A 17,105-nucleotide genomic window follows, 5' to 3' on the forward strand; every position below is an offset into this window, starting at 1 on the left:
AAACAGTTAATATCATAATTGGCAGGTAAAAAGCCAGAAGTAAATGGTGTGAATTGTTACTTAAATTCATTTGTTCATTTTCTTTTCGGCTTAGTCCCTTCTTCTGTAAGTGTCAGTGAAAGTCCAGCACACACACACAGTGAAATTGTGCAGTTTCAGCATTTTTAAGTAGTTAGAACGTTGTAACTACCCGCGCTCGCCTGCCTTACCAATGTAAGCTAGGGCGACATAGCGCATATGAAATAAATGATGTCAGTACATAATAAACGGTTATGATTATTACTGAACCGATACCGAATTGTCCACCTTTGCAACGCGGTGCACCGAAGAAACAATTAATTTTGACACCCCTACTCTGATACCCAAACAGGCAAAATAGATATTCTGAACATTGCTTTTTTTAAAATAAGTTATCTTGAGTGTAAAAAAGAATGGTTTTGCATGTAATCTAAGGGTCACACTTTACTTTAATGTACAAGTCACACAATAACAAACCATTAACTAGGTTTTTAGCTAAATTAACAACTAATTAGCTGCTTATTCATTTCTTCGTTTTCTTTTCGGTGTAGTACCTTTATTCATCAGGGGTCACCACAGCGCAATGATCTGCCAACATATCCAGCATATGTTTTACGCAGCAGATGTCCTACCAGCTGCAACCCATCACTGGGAAACACCCATACACTCTAATTCACACACATACACTACGAACAATTTAGCTTACCCAATTCACCTAAAGCACATGTCTTTGGACTTGTAGGGGAAACAGGAGCACCCGGAGGAAACCCACATGAACACGGACCAAACATTCAAACTCCACACAGAAATCCCAACTAACCCAGCCAAGACTCAAATCAGTGACTGTCTTGCTGTGAGGAGACAGTGCTACCCACTGTGGCAACCTTTATATATATAAACATTAATATATATGCACAAGCCTTGGTTACAACATCTTTTATTAATTAAAAAATCAGCAGCATAAACATACTGCTAAGTATCTTTTACGCTCTGTGCCAAAAAAATTAAAAAATTCAAATCACAGGTTTGAAAATGAGAGTGAGTAAACCATGTCTGAATTTCCATTTTTTCCCTATTGTACAGGCAACAAAAGACAACCAGGGAAAGGAATGAAAATCTTGAAAAAAAGTTTCTTATGTCTTCTTTTATCAAAGTTTTGCTTCTCACAGCCTCCAGTTGGCATTTTACAGCAAATGGCATGTAACAGTGTGGGCACTGGAGCTATAACGGCAGATGAAACAAATCAGATCTCCCTGAAGCCATTTGCACTGGAGTCATTACACACATGGTGAACGTGGCCTGTTCAGTTACAGCTACAGTCCGTTAACCGTCCAAACAAACGCAGGAGCAGGTGTTTCTGCCTCTGCGTCCACATACACACCAACAGAAGCCTAGCAATCACGCCAGACCAATACACACATACAGTCTGTGTGTACTGCTGTATTTATATGTATATAGTGTGTATGTGTGTGTGCTCTAACGTCTAATGAATAGCTTGTGGAGTGGAGACAGGGGCGTTCCAGGGCCACATGCCTGCCTGCTGAAATTCTGGAGGGCCCCACTGATGCCATTCCCATCTCATTAGGGAGGCTGCTTATTCCGCCTGGCGCTAGGCTGTTGCCAAGGCCTTTGCACTCCATCATGACCAGGCTGGCTGCAGTGTGTGTGTGTGTGTGCGCCACGTGCCGGCGCAGCAGGGGCCGAGGCAACCGTGACAAATTGTTGAAAAGGTCCGTCTGAACCCAGCGCTGACAAGCACCTGAGCCTGAGGGCTGCACACAAGGAGAGAGCAATCTGCTTCACTTCTGCATGCTTCCCTGCTAAAAACACATAGCAGGAAGGGAGGAGGTGCACCGATGCGCGAGGAAAAGTTCTGGCGTCGCCTCAAATAATGTCCACCTTTTCTGATGAGTGAATGTGTACAGATACGTACACATCTTTAAAGGGTTAGTTCAACCCAAAATGAAAATGAGGTTATTAATTATTCACCCTCAATCTAAAAATGAAAATATTTTAAATGAAATCGGAGAGCTCTCTCATTCTCCATAGACAGCAAGGTTCCTGACTAGTTCAAAGTCCAAAAAAATAGCTGAAATTATCCTCAAAACAGACCTTCAGTGGCTCAATTACGCAATTTATAAGCTACAAAAAAACTTTTGTGTGCACATAATCAAAAATAACAACTTTATTTAACAGTTTCTTCTCCTCAGTGTCAGTATATTGTGCACATTCATTATGAAGCCAGATCAGTCTCAAAAATAATAGATTAACATTTCACAATACACATTTACAAAATGTACAAAAATACGCAAATCCAATTCCTTAAATCAAAACACAATTCATAAATGCGCAAGTCCAGTTCCTAAATTCAAAATGCAATTTATAAATACGCAAATCCGAATTTTAAATTCTAAACACAATTCATAAATGCACAAATCCAATTTGTAAATTCAAAACCCAATTCATAAATGTGCAAATCTAATTCGTAAATTCAAAACCCAATTCATAAATGCACAAATCCTATTTGTAAATTCAAAACACAATTAAATTAGCAAATCAAATTTGTAAATTCAAAACACAATTCATTAATTCTCAAATCTAAGTCATAAATTCAAAACAAATAAATTAACAAATCCAAGTCATAAAATTCTAAACAAATATGCATAATAAATAAATACGCAATTCCAATTCATAATCTCAAATGACAGTTCATAAATGCACAAATTCAATTTGTAAATTCAAAATGCAATTCATAAAAGTGCAATACAAGTCAAAAATATTTAAGATTTTTACTTGTGAAATCACAAATTGTGTTTTAAATTTACAAATTGGATTTGGTAAATGTGAATAGTGCTGTGCATTATTACTGAGACTAATTTGACTCCATATTCATGAGCAATGTGCAGTGCCTCCAAATACTAGTTCGCAACTTCTGCAAAATGAAACAAAGCTTCTGAGGTAATACATTACCAGATAACTGGAGCGACACATGAACATGCGCAATATACTCACACTGAGAAGAAATAAAAAACTACTTTGGAAACAACATCACAATAGAAGGCATTATGTGCATCTTGAATAAATATTAAGGCACTTTAATTGCTATGTGTATACATTAACTGAATCATTTGGAACAATGCGTTTAAGTTTGCACATCATATTTTTAAAATAATCTGCATGTAATTAAATTCTGTAGTTACATTAATATTATCCTCTTGACCCATCCTTTACACCATGACCTGGCCTTAAACCTACCCAGACCACCAAACATGTGCTTAACCTTACTCTTATTCCACTTCAAAAGCATCAAAAGTACTTATTTTTGATGAAAGTGCATAGTAGTGAAGACCACTTAATATAAAGTGGGATTAAAACTAGCATGGATTCAATACTGTAGTTCAACCTTAAAATAAACCCACTATCTCTGGAATCAAACTGATCGGCAAAGCATTTTATGTGCTGATAGTGTATGTGCATATCTTAAGGGCACTTGCCGGGGAGGGGTTTACCTAAAAATGGCAGCTTTTACTTTTACTATGGAAACTTTAGCTATCTTTCCTTTCAAAGATGCAAATAGATCAGATAAGAGATTTTAGAATGACCAAAACAACATTTCAGATGTTTTAAATTGTGGTCAGTCTACTGATTTGTCTATTAATGCTGTCCCATTATACCCATTTGAACATGTGAAACAAAGATTACATGACTTCACAATGTCCATAAAAATAGGTCAATAAAATAAATATAAAGGAAAACAAGGTGTTAGTGTTGGTGGAATAACAGTGAGTAATACCAACTGAGAGAATGCATTGACGTTAAGAGAACAGGGGAGCACAGGGAAAGTGTATGTGCGTAAAATAGAGGACAGAGGGAGGGAGGGAGGGAGGGAGGGAAAGAGGAATGAGAATAAGGGATAATAAGCCTGATCCCACTAGGTCAACAGAGCCATATGGCGTTCCATTATCAGAGATGCAGATGACTTAAGCGTGGCTCAGCTATTGAGATTCCTAAAACAAATATTGACCTCGACCAGAGTCACCTCTGCCATCGGCCAGCCTGCACTCCCACTTCCTGAGATTGAAAAAAAAAGAAAACCTAACCTCCTTTCTATTGAGCAAATTTATGTAGCAGTCACAACACATATCCTACATTCATCTGCTCCTAATTGATGTTTGCAGCTTCATACAAGTTCTGACACACTTGACTTTTAGAGAGACTAGATGGTGACTTTTGTTGAATTGATGGACAATGAAAGTATATAGACAAATATGTCATTGGTTTCTTTCTTTCTTTTTATTGCTTTCGTTTTTTTTCTAAAGTGTAGTTTTTAGTTCAGTCACATATTATTAATTTTTTTGTTTAAACTATTCAGTTTAAAAATTAATCCACTGTTTTAACCTGATTTAAAAAAAAATAAATATGTTGCTAGAAAGAAAAAAAAAATGATATGATATTTTCATACTACGGTTTAGGACTGTAAATTGTAGGCCTTTTTATTTATTTATTTATTTTTTTATTTTTTTTTGAAAAGGGACTTGCTCTTTATTATTACTTGTAGCTTGCAATTTTAGTATATTTTTTGCTTATTCCTGTATTATTCATGTATTTTTTGTTAAACTATTCAGTCTAAAAATTAAACCACTGTATTAACCTGTATGAAAATGATTAAAAGATATTATATTTTCGGGATAAGGTTTAAGAATGTAAATTGTAGGCTGTATTTTTAGAAATGGGATTTGCTTTTAATTATTGATTGTATACTTGAGATTGTAGTATGAAAACGTCTTCAATGACGACACAAAAATAAACAAAATTTCTTTACAAACAGGAATTAAATACAAATAAGTAGAAAAAAACAGTAATCTTTGTTTTACAAAAAAATAAATAAAAAGATTAATTCCCTGCACCACATCCTCTTTTTTTTTAAGAGTTAGTTCACCCCAAAATGAAAATGAGATTATTAATTACTCACTCTTGTGTCAATCTAAAAATGAAGATATTTCAAATAAAATCAGAGCTCCCTCATTCTTCATAGACAGCAAAGTTCCTGACTCATTCAAAGATAGCAAAAATCATCCTTAAAACAGGCTGTAAGTGGCTCAATTAGCATATTTCCAATTAGCATATTTCCAATACTTTTGTGAAGACATAAAACAAAAATAAAGACTTTATTCAACAGTTTCTTCTACTCAGTGTCAGTATATTGCGCACGTTCATGAGCACTGTACAGATGTACAACAGTGTGAAAACTTCCGCTGTATGAAACATGGCACAGACTGAGGACATTAACATACACAATACACTGACAATGAGGAAAAAAACTGTTGAATTAAGTCATTCTTTTAAAAAAAATAAGTGATATTAAAAATACATGAATAACCTAAAAATTAAAAGTACATTTTAGAAAAAAAGTAATTAAAAAAAGAAAGAAATCAATAACATACTTGACTGCACTTTCAACACTTACTCATCAACAAAAGAGTCACCACATAGTCTTTTAGAAAAGTCAAGTTTGCCAGACTTTTTTTCTTTTTTAAATAATGGCTTAATTCCAGTTTTTTTTCTCCTCAGTGTCAGTATATTGTGTATGTTCAAATCCCCAGATGGGTCAATGATTTGTTGTATTCAGCGGAGGTTTGCACACTGGCATCTAGGGGTACACATAACTGCACAGTGCAATATACTGACATTGAGGAGAAGAAACTGTTGAATAAAGTCAATATTTTTGATTATGTGTACACAAAAGTATTCACAAAGCTTGGAAATATTCTAATTGAGGAGCAAGAGCAAATCTAATATCTAAAAAAAAGCCTACAATTTACAGTCTTAGATTGTTTACAGTACATTTTACAGTAAAGTAAATTGTAGGCTGTTTTTTACAGATGAGATTTGCTCTTAAATTTTTTATTATATGCTTGAGATTGTAGTATGAAAAGGTCTTCAACGATAAACAAAAATAAACAAAATTTCTGTACAAACATGAATTAAATCCAACACTTAAAAATTAATAAGAAATACAGTGATCTTTGTTTTACAAAAATCCTCTAAATTATTTTGTTTTGATCTCCACAAGATCAGTTCTCTGCCCCGCATCTCCTATTTGTCTCGGGTTTCCCTAATTGCTGTGGCACAGGTTGTTCCATTGAATGCATGAGGTTGACGGTGACATGAATTAATTCAATAAAGCGAGAGAACAGTGACGCAGGCTTCACGCACACTATTTGAGCTCTCGTCATCTGAAATGAACATTCAGAAAAAGCACTGAATGTTTGCACATACAGTGGTCACCTGGATGACAAAGAGTCGGGAGAAAAACAAATGCGGAGCCAGAGTGTTTGTGGGAATCTACACAAGTTGTCGAATCATAAGAAGAAAGTTTGCTGAAGTTTAGGGATTTCCCAGTGTGATTGTAATTTAAGTCACCCGATCGGCACCTGCAATGGAAAAACTCTGATGGAAATCTAGCGTAGTGGGATTTTCCAAAAAGCATCAATCGCAAAAAAAGTTTCCTGCACCCACTACATCCACTGCGCTGCAGAGAGGGACGCGGTGTCAAAAGGGCAAATTTAACATCCCCCTGCCATGTAAAATAATGTGATGACCTCATTCAAGCACAGGTCAGATCGCGCATTGAAGTGATAAAGGGGGAAAAAGTGTGTAAACAACAAGTACAATAGCGCTGTTACACCAGAGAAGGGAAAAACAGATGAAGCAAATCCACTTTGACGGAAAAATGTCCTTTAAGCATTTTGCTGAGGGGTTTTAACAGATAATGCTCTTTTTCCACTCTTTTGGAGGCCACTTTGCCACCCCACGGTGCACCAGGTGACAAAGGCAAGGCATTAAAGGCTGTCGAGAGCAGAAGCCCAGGGGAGCGCAGTCTCATTGAGTATTCAGGAACAGTCCAAAACAATTTATTCAACCAGGTCTTCAACCAGAACAAAGTCACAGAAGCTCGGTCTTCTGGACATGCTACAGTAATGCAATCAACAGGCTTTTGCTTCAAACTATAGGACGATTTGGGGGTTCTAATTGCATCTAGATCAAAAAAATACACAGTGCTTAGCATATACAAGCCTCATAAATCTCTCTTTTAATTTCATATTTTTAATAGAAAGCTATACAATATTGTATTTGAGCATATACATTAGATTAGTCAGTGCTGAAGCCAAATCTGGAGCTTATCTAACAAAATAACGTACGATAACGGTCTACAAACTAGTACAGCCAAATTTATGTTATAAAAAAATAATAAATACAAAAAGTATTTATAATAATTGTAATACAAATAAAAAAGGGAAAAATCAAGAAACCACAAAAAAATGGAAAAATTGAGTTGAAATTTTGTAGTTTGTATTTTTGCAATATTTTGCTTGAATTTAATTGTACTATCTTTCTATTTCTAAAGATGTTTGCTGACCAAAATATTATTTGAATAAATATATCTGCTGAATAAATCTGTTCTGTTTAAATGCCCCAAAATACCTTGCCTATATGCACTGAGAAATGGAAAATGAAAATGAAATGAAAAAATATTCATTTTCAAAATGGGCTGTACTCAATTATGCTGAGCACTTTATATTTAAAATGAGTTGAAACAACTTAATTGTTTTATGTTCAGTCCATTTCAATTTGTAAAAATGATTAGATTAACTTAATTTGTGTTGGAACAAAATAAAGGAATTGTGAGGAATCCAGCATGCTGCATTTGAAGGGGCTTGCATTTATTATGACTTTAACATATATGACTTCAAAAAAAAAGATTTGTGTAGTCAAATGATAGTACAAATTCATGAAAATTTGTTTGAAAATATTAGTAGTTTATATTAATATTTGTAGTAATAATAGTGAACAAAGGTGGCAACATTAGTAATCAAAAAAAAAAAAAAAAACATTTGCTAACAATACATGACATCCAACCCAATCGATGCGTCGTAATGAGTTATTTATGTTTCCGTACTTTATGTAGCGTACTTCGGTTTGTTTAATGCAGCTTCCACAAGTAAGCTGCTGTATGGTTAACAGTAATAAACTTCAAAATTACGATAATGGTCTAAAAACTAGTACAGCCAATTTTTTCTTATAGGAAAATATTAAATACAAATTTATAAAAGAGGAACACTCAAGAGACGCAAAAAAATTGAAAAAAATTGTTGAAATTTTGTAGTTTGTATTTTTTGCAGTATTTTGCTTGAATTTAATTGTATTACCTTTCTATTTCTAAATATGTTTGGTGGCTAAAATCTTATTTTATTAATATTTGTTGAATAAATGAATTTTGTTTAAATGCACTAAAATACATTGACCATATTCACAGAGAAAATGAGAAAAATTAAAAATGGGGTGTACTCAATAATAAAGAGAACTGTTTGAGAATCAAACAATATGGCAAGTTTTACATTTATATAAGTTACAATCAAACCCTAACCAAACAAGGGTGTGTATTATCATTTTAGTAAATGAACTGGAAATACTAAGTTTATGTTATTCACTAAATATGTTATTTGTCATTTAAAACAGTTCCTAACAAAGCTTCCATTGTCTGCTTTAAAGAACACACATTGGCATTTTTTAACAAATCCAGTGAGTTGACTATTATGTCACTAATTTCCACAGCAAAGTCAAACCCCTTATATCCAATGGGGGAAATAAGCATTGGTAACACTTTATTTTGTTGGTCCATTTGAGTATTAGTAGACTGTCTGCTTAATATCTGTTGATACAGACATTCAATAGACAATTAACCGACTATAAGAAATGACTATAAGAAAGTACATTTCAATTTAAATTAACTCTAATCCTAACCGTAACCTCAACCCTAACCTAACAGTCTACATATAATCTCATGAGAATTAGTTGGCATGTGGATGGAATGTAATTTAATTCAACAAACGGACCTTGAAAATAAAGTGTGACCTAAGTATTTAACATGTCACCATTTTCTCATGAACATATTTCTAAAGGTGCTGTCAACTTAAAATGTTCACCAGATGTTGATAAAAAAACACTATATATGCAAATAAAACAAATCTAATTAGTTATGTGTTATAAAAAGTAAAACCTATTAAACACATGAAGAAAGGGAGGTCTAAAAAAGCAGTGAAAGCCCAGACAGCAGCTAAAATCTCTGTGTTAATCAGAAACCCTCTACACTTCGTCATTGTAAATTAATATAAGCTGCTTCAGTCCAACATCTACATTAGCAGGATGATGAAGATGAAAACAGAGTGGAAAACAGTGAACAATTCAGCTAGACAATGATCCAAAACACAGCCAAGAAAACTCTCAAATGCTTTCAGAGAAAGAAAATCAAGCAGTAGAATGGACCAGCCAATCCCCTGACTTAAATCCTATAGAGAATACAAAATAAACAACAGATTTGATAGGCGAGAGCCATAAAACCATCAAGATTTTTACAATCTGTTAAAGTCTGTTATAAAATCACAATGAATGTGTCTTTATTCTCCACATGAGAGTCGTCTTTAAGCTGCCATCTGATTTTTTTTCACTTCACTTTCATTTCAATATTTATATTTTATAATAATTAATTTTCAATATTTATTTAATAATGAAATATTTAAGTATGAAACATCTAGCACACTTAGAGAGGTAAAATTGAGATTTCTGTCGGTGCTATGAACATAACACAGACAAAAAAGTAATAAGAACAGGAAAAACATTACAAATTAACTTTCAACAGCAGCCAAACAAACAATTAAACAACAGCAAAAGCTAATATTAAATAATCATATTGGGGAAAATATAATAAAAAAAAATACTAAACTAACCATATCACATTGCAAAAACACATCAATCCATTCATTCATGTGCTAAAACTACTGTACAACCCATTCAATTTCATCAGCCAAACCTCACTAAATTGTCCATAGTGAAATTATAATTTTCCTGACGTGTGTGTGAGGGTGATTGAACGAGATGAAGACCGTGTATGCTGTTGTCCAGATGGTAAGGGATGGCCAGTGGGGAATTGAGAGGTCAAGCACTTTGGCAGATCAAAGCCAAGGTCAGGTGGCAGTAGTGGCCATGTTCAAGGTGCACAGGGACTCAAAGGGCCTCAGATGGCTTCTCATTAGCAGTCAGCTCAGGAGCCGGACCCGCGGGACCGCCTTCTGAACCCGTCCAACCCCGAAACCCCTCCCCTCTGTCCACACACGCAACAAAAGATCTCACCCCGCAGGACACCTCGGTCTGGATGTCACAGCGCTGAAGCAGGGTCACAGAGTCACCTCCACCATACGCGCAAATCTGACATTAGCATTAGCCCGTGGAGATAAGGAGGCAGCGCATGACGCAGGGGGAAAGGAAAGCACTGACGTGGTTAAGATTACATCATGAAATCTCTGAAAATGGTCGTGTTAATGGACTTCAGGCAGAGCAGAGATTATATGCAGAGTTATGGCTAGAAAAACAAGGCTAAGAGCGATATAAGGCGCAAATATCACACAATTCTGCTTAATAGTGACTTTTTTTGAGGATAAATTCTCAGACGATCATGAGAATGCTTTTGTTCAATTACTGTAAAAGTACAGAAAAAGGTATTTGCTAAAAGACCACTTTTTTGCTAAGAAAAAAATAATTATCTGATGACTCCATTCAGTAAAAACGCAACTCCTCATCAGGGTTTCTGCAGGTTAAAGAAGGTAAATTACTTAAGAACAAAAATTTTCTGTGCTGTACACAGCGATCGCCAGTGTTTTAATTTAAAAAAAAAAAAAAAAATTGCTTTACATTTGTTCAACTCTGCATCCAAATACGTTAATGGCCCCTTTCCACTAAGTAGTACGGCATGGTTTGGCACGCTTTTATGTTCGTTTCCACTGTCAAAAGGTACCTAAAAGCAAACCGTACCATACTACTTTTTGGATACCCTTTCGGAAGGCGACAAAAGGCAGAGCTAGACACGCAGCTGAATGCTATCGGTTTACAGACAAATGTCACCAGCGTGTACACAAGCAGGAAAATGAAAACAAAGGAACCGCCATTTTTAAAACCACAAAAGAGACATTACACTGTAATAACACATACATATAATAACGAGCCATGGCTGACCAGAGGATAAACAAATCTTGTCGTCGCCTTGATGAACAGCCACAAAGCCAAGAAGAAGAGCAGAATCTACCCTGTGCCTCATAGTTGTTTACATGGCGGTCTAAAGTGCGAACGGTTTTGCTTTGTTGTGTACGCTCGCCATGCGTCTAAATTTGAATTAACAAACTTCTTGAGCTGATGATAATAACATGCGCATGATTATTGAAGTGCTTATGACTACCGATCATTTCAGAAATGGACAAACGCAAGAGTGACATGCGAAAAAACAAAGGAGAAGCAGGAAAAACAAAGGAGCAAATGATTCTTTCAGCAACCTAAAAGAAGAATAAACTGCCATGTTTAATTATTATGGTCACCTTTTAGACTTTATGAACTCGGAATGATGGAATTGCTCTCTAACCGAGGTTACATGAGCTGGTGAAGATTAAAGATACAGATGAGAGGTTTGCACTGACTGTGGGCTATATGTTGTGTGATATTTTTGAACCCAACTAAGGACTAAATGTATGCTGTGTGTAGTTTTTCTGTAATTGGTAACATTGGAGACTGTAAGGGTCTATATGTGTTCATATATGTTGCATTTATTTATTTATTTTATATAATTGCAGAAATTACTGTAGGCTATTTCGCATCATTGTTCTGCAGTCATAATCCATAATGTTCATAGAAAGATTAGTAATGAACATTGATACACAAGTATTTATGTGTATAAAGCATCTGTTTTGTGAAAAGTGCTTCTCATGTGATATGTGAATGACACGTACAGTTTTACTTTGATATTTTCTGGAGTGTCGACGAAAGGGTACCATTGATACCTTTTTGGCTTTTTGACATGTACCGACCCATACTGTACCACTTAGTGGAAACGGGGAATAACATGAAAAGAACCAATCAAAACCATGCTATTCTTTTTCTAATCTTTGCCATGTTTTCCAGTGCACGTTACCATTAATTGAGAAGCAAAATTGTATGATATAAATATCTTGGATTCTGGAAAACATGATTAAAAAAGGCAAGATTAGACTTAAGATCAGTAGGAAAGGTTGCTTTTGTTTGCGTTGCCAGCAAATGATTGTCATAGTAATTATATAATGCAAATTATGGTGTCAATGGGTTGACAGAGTTCGTTTGAGCACATTTTAAACCTTTTTTGAAGTACTTTAAAAAATTGTGTTTGGGCAAGGCAAGGCAAGTTTCTATATTTCTGTAGCACATTTCATACACTGTTCAATGTACAATTCAAAGCGCCTTACATAAACAAGAGTAAAAGAATCAAGAGAAAAATTATTAAGCAAATTAAAAATGATTAAAAACAAATTAAAATGTGTTAAAACAGGTTTTAAAGGAATGATAAAGAAAATAAAGACATAATAGTATGATCTGTCGGACGTAGCACAGTGCTCATTCAGTAAAGGCACAGCTAAACAGATGTGTTTTCAGCCTTGATTTGAATGTGCCTAATGTTGGAGCACATCTGGGAGCTGATTCCAGCAGCGGGGGATGCTGTTAGTAGCTGAAGTTCTGATTCACCCAGCTTTTTGACTGAATTCTTGGAATTTCTAATTTACTTGATACTAATGACCTGAGGGGTCTGTTAGGTTTGTATTCAGTGATCATATCAGTAATGTATTGTGGTTCTAGGTCATATAATAGTATGTAGAAAGTTTTAATACTTGAACATATATTCTGAATGTAACTGGGAGCCAGTGCAAAGACCTGAGGACAGGGGTAATGTGATCGGATTTTCTGGCTTTGGTCAGAATCATGGCAGCAGTGTTCTGGATGAGCTGTCTGACTGTCTTTTTGGGAAAAGTGAGGAGTCAATTACAGTAATCCACCCTGCTGGTGATAAAAGCATGAACAAGTTTCTTACTGGGAACAAAGCATCTAATTCTTGCAATTTAAGATGATAGTATGCTGATTTACTTACTGCTTTAACATGGCTACTGAAATTTAGACCAGATTCCATAATCACACCAAGATTCTCAACCTTATTCTTTTTTTTTTTGTTTTTTTTAACCTTAGAGCCAAGGTATGCATTTACATTGTAGAAAGCCTCATCTCTGTACTCAAATGTAATGACTTCAGCTTTCTCTTTGTTTACCTGAAAATTTTTTTGGCGCATGCAAGTGTTAATTTCATCAAAACTTTCAAAATTTTCATCAAAATTTGCATTTTTGGTTTCTGTTCACATCACACTGATTGCTCTGATCCAAAACAGTTGGAAAAAAAGTAAATTTGGTTATGTGACAACATCCATATCCATCACATATAATTTTTGCCCTTTTTTTTCCGTTGTATAAGTTGTAACGAGACATAACACAACAATAGTGTGCTCCTTATGTCTGTAAGCAAATGTAGTCTTCTTTTATTTAATGCTACAAGGTACTTGGATGAAATGGAACAGGTTTGTGACAAACAGCACAGATGGACACAGTAACCCAGAGGCCTGAGAAAGAGGAAGAGGTGTAATGCTAGAGCTGCTGCAGTTGGCTTTAGTGCTTTATTAGCATCGCAGGGGTCAATTAGCAAACAGAGGCTCGAGGCCTTGCACTGCTGGGTCTGTTAAGCTGAAGAAAGGCCAGGTCTGATCAGAGATGGAGGCTGTAATTGAAACATAAGGAGCCTTTGGAGTTGTAGCCTGAGGACAGACCATTGCATTTACTGCCTCAAGCAGCTCATACAGTTACAATCCCTTCAAGGTTTCTCCAACTAATGCCAACAACACCAATTCATTCCATTAAATGCTTATAGAAATGCTTAAATAAAATTAAAAAAAAGTACAAATAAACTGTTGAATGCACATAAGGGATACATTTTGACCTCATTAAATACATGATACTACAGCAAACTAAAATATGATATAAAAGCGTAGCTACCAAACACTTAGCACGAGAATAGTGTGATACTAACCAACAAGCTAAAAATTAAATACACAGCCGGGAGATTACACCGTAATAATATAAACATATAATAACAAGCCATGGTCGACCTGAGCTCAAAAAAACCTTGTTGTCGTTTTGATGAACAGCCACAAAGCCAAGAAAAACAAAATCTGCTGTGCCCTGTTATTGTTCTTGTTACGATCCTGTCTAAAAGTGCGAGCGGTTTCAGTCTGTCCAGAGAGCTCGCGATCTCATCTATATTTGAAATAACTAACTTTTTGAACTCATATTAATAACGTGCTGCTTGTGTTTATTGAAGCACTTTGATATCCAATGATCCGGTCAGAAAAGGACAAACACAGAGTGAAGCAAGAAAAAACAAAAGAGAAGCCGGAAAATAAAACAGCAGCAAATGATGCGTCTGCAACCAAAAACATGAACAAGCTGCCATGTTTAACTATTATCATCATCTTTTGGACTATTATGAACTCGGAATTACTCTCTAACAGAGGCCACACGTGCTGCTGAAGATTAAAGCAACATATGAGAGGTTTGCACTGACTGTGGGCTATATGTTGTGTTGTTCTTGAACCCAAATAAGGACTAAATGTATGCTGTGTGTAGTTTTTCTGTAATTGGTAAGGTATCGAAGACTGTAAGGGTGTCAGAAGGTTTATATAAGTTACATTTATTTATTTATTTTATATAATTGCAGACGTTACAGTAGGCTATTTCGCACTGTCCTTGATCTGCAGTTATGATCAAATTATGTTCATAGAAAAGTTAGTAATAAAAATTTATACACAAGTATTTATGTGTATAAAGCATCTGCTATGTGAGAAGTTCTTCTCATATGATATGTGAATGACCCTTACAGCTCTACATTTCCTCGAGCGAAAATTACATAGTCTGAAATTTTCTGTCGTACACCATACCCACCAAAAAAGTAACATTGGTTCCCTTTTAGCATTGGAAAGGCAAGCATGATAAAGGTGACCAGTGCTGAACCGTACTGTATGCTCAGTGGAAACAGGCCATAAGGCTACCAGAAACTATCAATTACCAGTTTAAAACAAAGCCTGTTTTGTGTAGAAGAATAAAACTGTTCTGCAAACAGTCATTTAATTTTGCTCAGCATGAACCGCCATGATTAAAGATTACTAACTATAATAGTGAATTAAAATTATTTTTATAAATTATAGTTTTTCCCTCTGCTTAATGAAATGTACCTAATTAAGGTTTCAAACACAGCAATAGCCTCTTGCTATAGAAAAATCCAAAGGTGATTATTCTAAAACTGATAAGACCTAAATTAGACATTCAGGTATTTAGAATTTTTGAAAAAACTCGTAGGATATTTGCAACGTGAAACTTCAGTGACTTCTGGGCTTTGGTGCATATATATAAAAACCTAATTCGTTCTCATGGATCTAGAAATCAGAGAGACATTTAACAGAAACTGGTCTGTGTAGTGTAGGCCTATCAAGAATTTTATTTATTAATTGTTTTTTTATACGATATATTGCACCAAATATATTGTTATAAAATATATTATTGTCATTCCAAGAACATTTTTTGCCAGTCATTATATAAGTAAAGTCACATTGAGTCACAAATTGCCTTACAATAGGAGACAACAAGTAAAAGAACACATAACATAAAAAAAAACATGTTAAAACATAATAAAACAAGTTAAAAATCCAAATACAGAAACACCACTACTGTTAATTAAAAGCTTGACCAAAAAGATGCGTCTTTAAATGCTTTTTAAAAAGTTCAACTAATCCCAGAGTTCTCAGTGCTATAAGGAGAGCGTTCCAGAGCTGTAGGGCCACCACATAAAAGGCACTGTCCCCTTTAGTCTTAAGTCTTTGCCAGAAGACCTCAGAGACCGCCTTTAATATATAAGGGGATTGACCATGCAGAGCTCTTTATGTAATGACCAGAATCTTAAAATTGACTCTAAAATTAATAAGAAGCCAGTGAAGTGCCTTAAGCACAGGAGTAATTTGTGACCTTCTACTGGTGTTGGTTAAAAGCCGAGCTGCATTCTGCCCATGCCAGAATGACAATATAATATCATCACAATGCAAGAACACTCTTCCAGTGAACACATCATATTTTATTCTTAAGAATATTTCATTTAAATATAGTCATTGTAACAATTTAATAATTAGGCATTGGAATCAGAATGTAAAATTGCTTATCCTAAATAAACAATAATAAATGTTAAGAAGATAAAAAAGTAACAGAGGCTGCGGTATCTGCAACCAGATCTATTTTCAGTTGTCAGTTGTTTTTTAACCCTACTGAAACTGACACCTCCAATAGAGATAGAGATGTTGCATAGTCAGCTAAAGTGTTGCTAGAATTGCTTTTTATGTATAGGCAATTTACAGTATATTGCATCACTAAAAATGATTGAGATCATGTCCATGTGTTGTGTGACAAGTCGATATATTGATTATTGTGACAGGCCAACTCTAGTAGGCAATATTGCAAGTGTGTAAATGACTGTATTTTGCACAGAAATTCAGATGTGTTCACACAGATCTTTAGGAAGACCTTCTCATTATAATCAACGTTTGCCTCGAGAATCACTGTTGTCAATCAAGTCATTTGCTAAACATTAGCTTTAATAACCTAGTAAACATTAGAAATTGAAAATAAATACCTCCGCAAACTCTTCCTAGATTTATTTTGGTTAATGCCATTTAACCCTGCACAGTCATTTATATATATGAAAAAATTGTAGCATCTAGAAAACTATAAGTGTTACTTTGGGCACACTGGTGTCATTCTTTAGTGAAAACATGGCAATATTTACAAGATTAACCAATAGCTGGTAAAGTCTCTTAATATTAAGAGACTTAATAATAATATTAATTATTATCTCAATAAATGGCATAAATGGTTAAATGGCATTAACCAAAATAAATCTAGGAAGAGTTTGCGAAGGTATTATATATATATATATATATATATATATATATATATATATATATATATATATATATATATATATATATATATAATGCAAACCTGGCTTCCTACATGTTTGCTATACAAAAAGTACAGTATTTTAGTATAAAGGTGACTGATCAACGTCTATCAAAGGTTTTCCTTGTTACA

General features: G+C 34.8%; 1 protein-coding gene across 19 annotated transcripts in view; it reads right to left on the reverse strand.

Moving 5' to 3' along the window:
* The window catches only part of ralgapa2 (Ral GTPase activating protein catalytic subunit alpha 2), a 324,474-nt gene that overhangs the window by 28,128 nt on the left and 279,241 nt on the right, over nucleotides 1-17,105 (reverse strand). The gene's annotated exons all lie outside the window — the stretch shown is intronic.

This window comes from Danio rerio, chromosome 17 (assembly GCF_049306965.1).
Source record: "Danio rerio strain Tuebingen ecotype United States chromosome 17, GRCz12tu, whole genome shotgun sequence".
In the NCBI taxonomy this organism is placed as follows: Eukaryota; Metazoa; Chordata; class Actinopteri; order Cypriniformes; family Danionidae; genus Danio; species Danio rerio.